The sequence below is a fragment of the Caretta caretta genome, chromosome 4, assembly GCF_965140235.1.
Source record: "Caretta caretta isolate rCarCar2 chromosome 4, rCarCar1.hap1, whole genome shotgun sequence".
Classification (NCBI taxonomy): Eukaryota; Metazoa; Chordata; order Testudines; family Cheloniidae; genus Caretta; species Caretta caretta.
The window spans coordinates 153,348,415-153,354,844 of record NC_134209.1 but is presented as its reverse complement, the minus strand read 5'-3'; the positions used below and the strand labels follow the sequence as shown (position 1 = coordinate 153,354,844).

Below are 6,430 nucleotides of genomic sequence, written 5' to 3'. Positions count from 1 at the left end.
GCTCAGAGCACCTCTGCGCAGCCAGCCCCAAGGCAGTGATCCAGGGCAGGCCCCTCAGTGGTCGGCATTCAGGTGCCTCCTGGCCCAGGGGTGGGCAGTAACCCAGGGGCAGTAACCCAGATTGAGGAGGAGGGGCACTAGTCCCTGCATGCCTTTGGCATGGGGGAGCAGGGCCCGCAATGATCGGGGGCAGGTCCCTGCCCCCACTGTCCCAGGGACATGCCCCAGAGATCCTAGGACAGGCTTGGATAGGTCAGTGAGAGCTCATGGCCAGACGGGACTGTTAGCTGATCCCGTCTGACCTGCTGCCCAGAGAACGGCCCCTGTTCCCCGGGAGCCCAATAACTGGGGTTGGAGAAGTCAGCTAGGGCCACATTGTTACACTTGATCTGGACCCAGACCCCCCCGACCTGAGCCCGGGAACCCTGTCATTTTCCAACCCGACGCTGACCCTTTCCTACAAACCTGAGTCCGTGTCGCTGCCCCCTGTCCTGGGGTGGGCTCCTCCTGCCCACGGGGTGGGCACCGGCATGGGCGGCTGTGTGCCCACTCCTGCTGTGTGCGCTGCCCAGCGAGGGCCGCTGCGACTCACTCACTCCGCAGCGCACCCAGTGCAGGGAGGCGGCCAGCAGGAGCGGGACACACAGCCACGGCCACTGCTTCAGCCCCACCCTGCCTGAGCCCCTGGGGCTGGGCGTTTCCTGACCTGGCCCAAACCCAAGGCTTGTGTTGGGTCCCATCGGGGCTGGGCTGGGCTGGGTTGCAGGGCCCTACTGTCTTGTGCTCAAACGTCTTCAGAAAGGCAGCCAGCTGGACTTGGAGACGTCAAGGGATGGAGACTTGCCCACTGGCCTCGGGAGTTGTTGCAAAGGCTGATCACCTGCACTGTGAAAAAAAGGGGGCCTTCGTTCGAATTGGAATGTGTCTGGTTTTGACTTCCAGCCACTGGCTCGTGTTCGGCCTCTCTCCGCTAGGCTCCAGAGCCCGTCAGTCCCTGGGGATTTTCTCCCCAGGGAGGTATCTACCCATGTGATCACGTCACCCCTCAATCTTCCTTCTGCTAAACTAACCAGGTTGCCTTCCACCTCCCACCGTCACACGTTTTCTCCAGCCCTTGAATCCTTCGGTGGCTCCTTTCTGCCCCGCTACAATTTTCCAAAATCTTTAAAAAATGTTGGCACCAGAACTGGACGCAGGATCCAGTGTTGGTCTCCCCTCTGCCGTATGCAGGGGGAAAAGCATCTCCCTGCCCCTGCCCACTACGCCCATTGATAGCTCCCAGCAGCGCCCTGGCAGCTCATGGTCAGACGCTTCTCCACTACCACCCCTAGGATCTTTGTCCAGGATCCAGCCTCGATTCTGTAGCTATGGCCTGCAGTCCTTGATCCTCCACCACAAAATGGCTGGAAATCTAGCCCAGGCCCCTGGCTGCGGCAGGACCAAGTAAATCCAGAGGGCCCCTGATGCGGGTTTGTCCCACCTGTTGTTAAAAACCTCCAGTGATGGGATTCCACAAGCTCCTCCAGACACCTGTTCCAGAGCTTAGCTCCCCCGAGAGTTCAGATGGTTTTTCTTCTCATCTAACCTGAATCTCTCTGTAGTGCAAATGAACCCGACTACGTCTTGTCCTACCCGTGGTGGACATGGGGAACAATTGGTCGCCATCCTCTTTATAACAATCTGTGCATATCTGCAGACTGTGATCAGGTCCCACCTTAGCCTTCTCTTCTCTCGGCCAAACATGCCCAATTCTTTCCACCTGTCCACACAGGTCAGGCTTTCTCACCTGGCTTCCCTTTTTCTTGCTCTCCTCTGGACTCTTCAGTTTGTCCACCTCCTTCCCGAAGCGCAGTGCCCAGCATTGGACACAGGACTCCAGCTGAGGCCTCCCCAGTGCCGAGCAGAGCAGGACAATGACCTGCAGTTGAGACACCCCAGAAAGATCTTAGCTTCTTACGCCACTGCAGCACATTATCAGCACACACTCGATCTGCGACCCACTAGATCCCTCAGCTCCTTTCCAGCAGCGCGACCGTCTGGCCAGAGAGTCCCCTGCTTGTAGCTGGGTGTTTGATTTTTCCTTCCTAAGTGCAGTTGTTTGCATGTGTTTTTATTGAATTTCATCCTATTTATTTCAGTCCAATTCTCCAATGTATCAAGATCATTTGATGTAGAACTTCACATTTGGATGCATTAAACCCATTTGTTGGAATGAGCCCAGCATACCAAGCAATCCAAGTCTCTGTTCCTCTGTCCTCATCGTTATTTACCACCAATCTTTGTGTCATCCACACACTATAACAGCAGGGATTCCATATTTACTTCCAGATCAATGATGAAGATGGTGACTAGAGTCGGGCCCGTACTGATTTCTGTGGGCCCCCCTAAAAATGCCTCCATTCAATGGTGATCGTCCACTATTTTAGGAGGTCTGTCAGTTAGCCAGTTCTTAATCCATTCAGCTTGTGTTCTGCTGATACTGTGTAATCAGCTAATTTTGTAATCAGAATGTTTTGTGGCACTAAGTCAAATGACTTACAAAAGTCTCACAGTATGTTTCATTAAAAGACCAGGAGGTCAGCTCCCAGACTGCTGCGCTGGGCAACACAGCATGGGGAGGAGGTGACCAGCCCTCTGTGAAGGAAGAAGTGGTTCGGGACTATTTAGAAAAGCTGGACGTGCACAAGTCCATGGGGCCGGATGAGCTGCATCCGAGAGTGCTAAAGGAGTTAGCGGATGTGATTGCAGAGCCATTGGCCATTATCTTTCAAAACTCATGGCGATCGGGGGAAGTCCCGGACGACTGGAAAAAGGCTAATATAGTGCCAATCTTTAAAAAAGGGAAGGAGGAGGATCCTGGGAATTACAGGCCAGTCAGCCTCACCTCAGTCCCCGGAAAAATCATGGAGCAGGTCCTCAAGGAATCAATCCTGAAGCACTTACACGAGAGGAAAGTGATCAGGAACAGTCAGCATGGATTCACCAAGGGAAGGTCATGCCTGACTAATCTAATCACCTTCTATGATGAGATTACTGGTTCTGTGGATGAAGGGAAAGCAGTGGATGTATTGTTTCTTGACTTTAGCAAAGCTTTTGACACGGTCTCCGACAGTATTCTTGTCAGCAAGTTAAAGAAGTATGGGCTGGATGAATGCACTAAAAGGTGGGTAGAAAGTTGACTAGACTGTCGGGCTCAACGGGTAGTGATCAATGGCTCCATGTCTAGATGGCAGCCGGTATCAAGTGAAGTGCCTCAAGGGTCGGTCCTGGGGCCCGTTTTGTTCGATATCTTCAAAAATGATCTGGAGGATGGTGTGGATTGCACTCTCAGCAAATTTGCGGATGATACTAAACTAGGAGGAGTGGTAGATACGGTGGCAGGTAGGGATAGGATACAGAGGGACCTAGACAAATTGGAGGATTGGGCCAAAAGAAATCTGATGAGTTTCAACAAGAATAAGTGCAGGGTCCTGCACTTAGGACGGAAGAATCCCATGCACCGCTACAGACTAGGGACCAAATGGCTCGGTAGCAGTTCTGCGGAAAAGGACCTAGGGGTGACAGTGGACGAGAAGCTGGATAGGAGTCAACAGTGTGCCCTTGTTGCCAAGAAGGCCAATGGCATTTTGGGATGTATAAGGGGCATAGCCAGCAGATCGAGGGACGTGATCATTCCCCTCTATTCGACATTGGTGAGGCCTCATCTGGAGTACTGTGTCCAGTTTTGGGCCCCCCACTACAAGAAGGATGTGGATAAATTGGAGAGAGTCCAGCGAAGGGCAACAAAAATGATTAGGGGTCTGGAACACATGACTTATGAGGAGAGGCTGAGGGAACTGGGATTGTTTAGTCTGCAGAAGAGAAGAATGAGGGGGGATTTGATAGCTGCTTTCAACTACCTGAGAGGTGGTTCCAAAGAGGATGGTTCTAGACTATTCTCAGTGGTAGAAGATGACAGGACAAGGAGTAATGGTCTCAAGTTGCAGTGGGGGAGGTTTAGGTTGGATATTAGGAAAAAAATTTTCACTAGGAGGGTGGTGAAACACTGGAATGCGTTACCTAGGGAGGTGGTAGAATCTCCTTCCTGAGAAGTTTTTAAGGTCAGGCTTGACAAAGCCCTGGCTGGGATGATTTAATTGGGGATTGGTCCTGCTTTGAGCAGGGGGTTGGACTAGATGACCTCCTGAGGTCCCTTCCAACCCTGATATTCTATGATTCTATGAGGACTTGTGGCACCTTAGAGACTAAGAAATTTATGTGAGCATAAGGTTTCGTGAGATACATGGATGTCATGCATCCGATGAAGTGAGCTGTAGCTCACGAAACCTTATGCTCACATAAATTTGTTAGTCTCTAAGGTGCCACAAGTCGTCCTGTTCTTTTTGCGGATACAGACTAACACGGCTGCTCCTCTGGAACCTGTCAGTATGTTTCATGTATGCAGTTACCTCCGTCAGCCAATCTTCTTATGTCATCGAAGAATTGATTCAGGTTTGCTGGACGTAAAAACACGTCATCCGCCATTAATAACATTCCCACCTTTTATTCTTTGTCGTATGACTCCCATATCGTCTTTCCCATGATTTTGCCCATGATTGAAGTCAGGCTAACCAGCATATGGTGACCCAGGTCAGCCCAGCTGCCCTTCTGGAAGTGTGGCATAGAGATAGCACTCTGCCAGCCTTCTGGAATTTCCCCAGGGTTCCCAGGTTGATTTCAAATCAACCTCAGCAGGCCGGAGAGCTCTTCAGCCAACTCTTTCAGGACTCATGGGTGCAAGTTATCTGGGCCTGCTGATTTGAAAACGTTTATCCCCCCCAGTAGTTGTTGTTTTACATCCTCTTTGGTTAATAATGGCCTGGAAAGTATTTCATCATCCTCACATGATACGAATACTTCTTCCTGCTCCTTTCCAGATATAAAAAATAAATATTTATGAAACACTTCTGCTTTTTCTGCATCATTGTAACAATTTTACCCTCTCCATCCATTAATCCATAGACTCATCGCTTGCAAGGCCAGCAGGGACCATTGTGACCATCTAGTTTGAGCTCCTGCATGGCACAGGCCAGAAACCAGCCCCAAATCATACCTAGAGCAGGGCTTGTAGCAAAACGTCCAATCTTGATTGAGAGATCGCCAGGGATGGAGAATCCCCCACGACACTTGGTGATGTGTTCCAATGGTTAATTCCCCTCCCTGTTAAACATTTACCCCTTATTTCCAGGCTGAATTTCTCTAACTTCAACTTCCAGCCACTGGATTGGGTTCGACTTTTGTCTGCTAGATTGAAGAGCCCGTTATTAAATGTTTATTCCCCATGTAGGTACTCATACACTGGGAACAGTTCAGGCATTAACCTTCTCTTTGTTCAGCTAAATAGATTGAGCTTCTTGAGTCTATCACTTATAAGGCAGGTTTTCTAATCCTACCCTACCAGCCAGTCCCCCACCCCATCAGCTAGCCAGCCCCATACCCCACCAGCCAGCCTGCCCACTTCATACCCTGCCAACCAGTTGCATACCCCACCAGTCACCCAGCCCGCCCTGTTACCTGCACACATTCTCTGTTTTACATACACTAGGGCACCCACCCTTACCCAATTCCTAGGGCTCAGGACATACTCTCTGTGCAGGACCTTTCACCAGTGAAAGAGCCTTACACAGTAATATCCTTATCCTCTATTTATTAACCATTACCAAGCAGAATACACACACTAAGCATACAGTGCTAGGCTCACCAGTCCTGATCAGGCAGGCAGACTTTCCCTGTTGGCCAGGCAAGGTTGGTCTTGTCTGGATTCTGGTTGCTGCACATCTCAGTCGTGCAGAGGATTCTTAACAGCTCTGATCTTAGGCTGTGTCTTAGAGGTGAGTTCTTCTTCTTCTTCCAGGTCTTTCCTTCTTCTTCTTCTTCTGTTCCTTCTGCTGGTCTCCTTCTTGGACCCCAGTTTAAATAGAGAAACTTGAGTCCTGCTTAGCTGTACCTTAACCAATCATTGTACTAAGTTATTACTAAACAATTCTCTAACCAATCCTAACATGTTGTAAAACAATCTTTTAACCAATCATACCCCACCACCTTAATTGATTTACACCAAGCAAAATTAGTTATGCAACAGACAGACACAATCAAAGAGCCAGACAGAGACCATAAAGACAAAACAATAAAGAAATGAGGGTTTCACAACCACAACTGTTGATAAGTGGTTTCTTGCCAGACAGAATTCTGTCAAACTAAGTTTTCTTTAACCATCTTAAGCTCTGTTTCTCTCTCTGGTGATGGTGGGAGCTGTTAGGACAGGAGCTTTCTTAACAGCCCGATATGACATCGTTTTAATGTAATTTAGATGGACTGTAAGGATGTGACTTCCTGCTTCTTGGCTCATGGCTGCTGCTCTCCTAACCTGGCTGCAGACAAAGGCCTTAGG

The 6,430-nt window shown here is 49.8% G+C and overlaps 1 long non-coding RNA gene across 2 annotated transcripts; it reads right to left on the bottom strand.

The window, feature by feature from the left end:
• Positions 1 to 6,113, bottom strand: LOC142071800 (uncharacterized). 2 transcript variants are annotated; one of them, XR_012667993.1, is made up of 3 exons: positions 5,727 to 6,113; positions 1,787 to 1,918; positions 1 to 885 (listed from the first exon to the last, which is right to left on the bottom strand). It is a non-coding gene; the product is annotated as an uncharacterized LOC142071800 (long non-coding RNA). The 2 variants fall into 2 exon arrangements; XR_012667992.1 differs by having other exon boundaries at positions 5,741 to 6,113.
• Between the last annotated feature and the right edge of the window lie 317 nt (positions 6,114 to 6,430).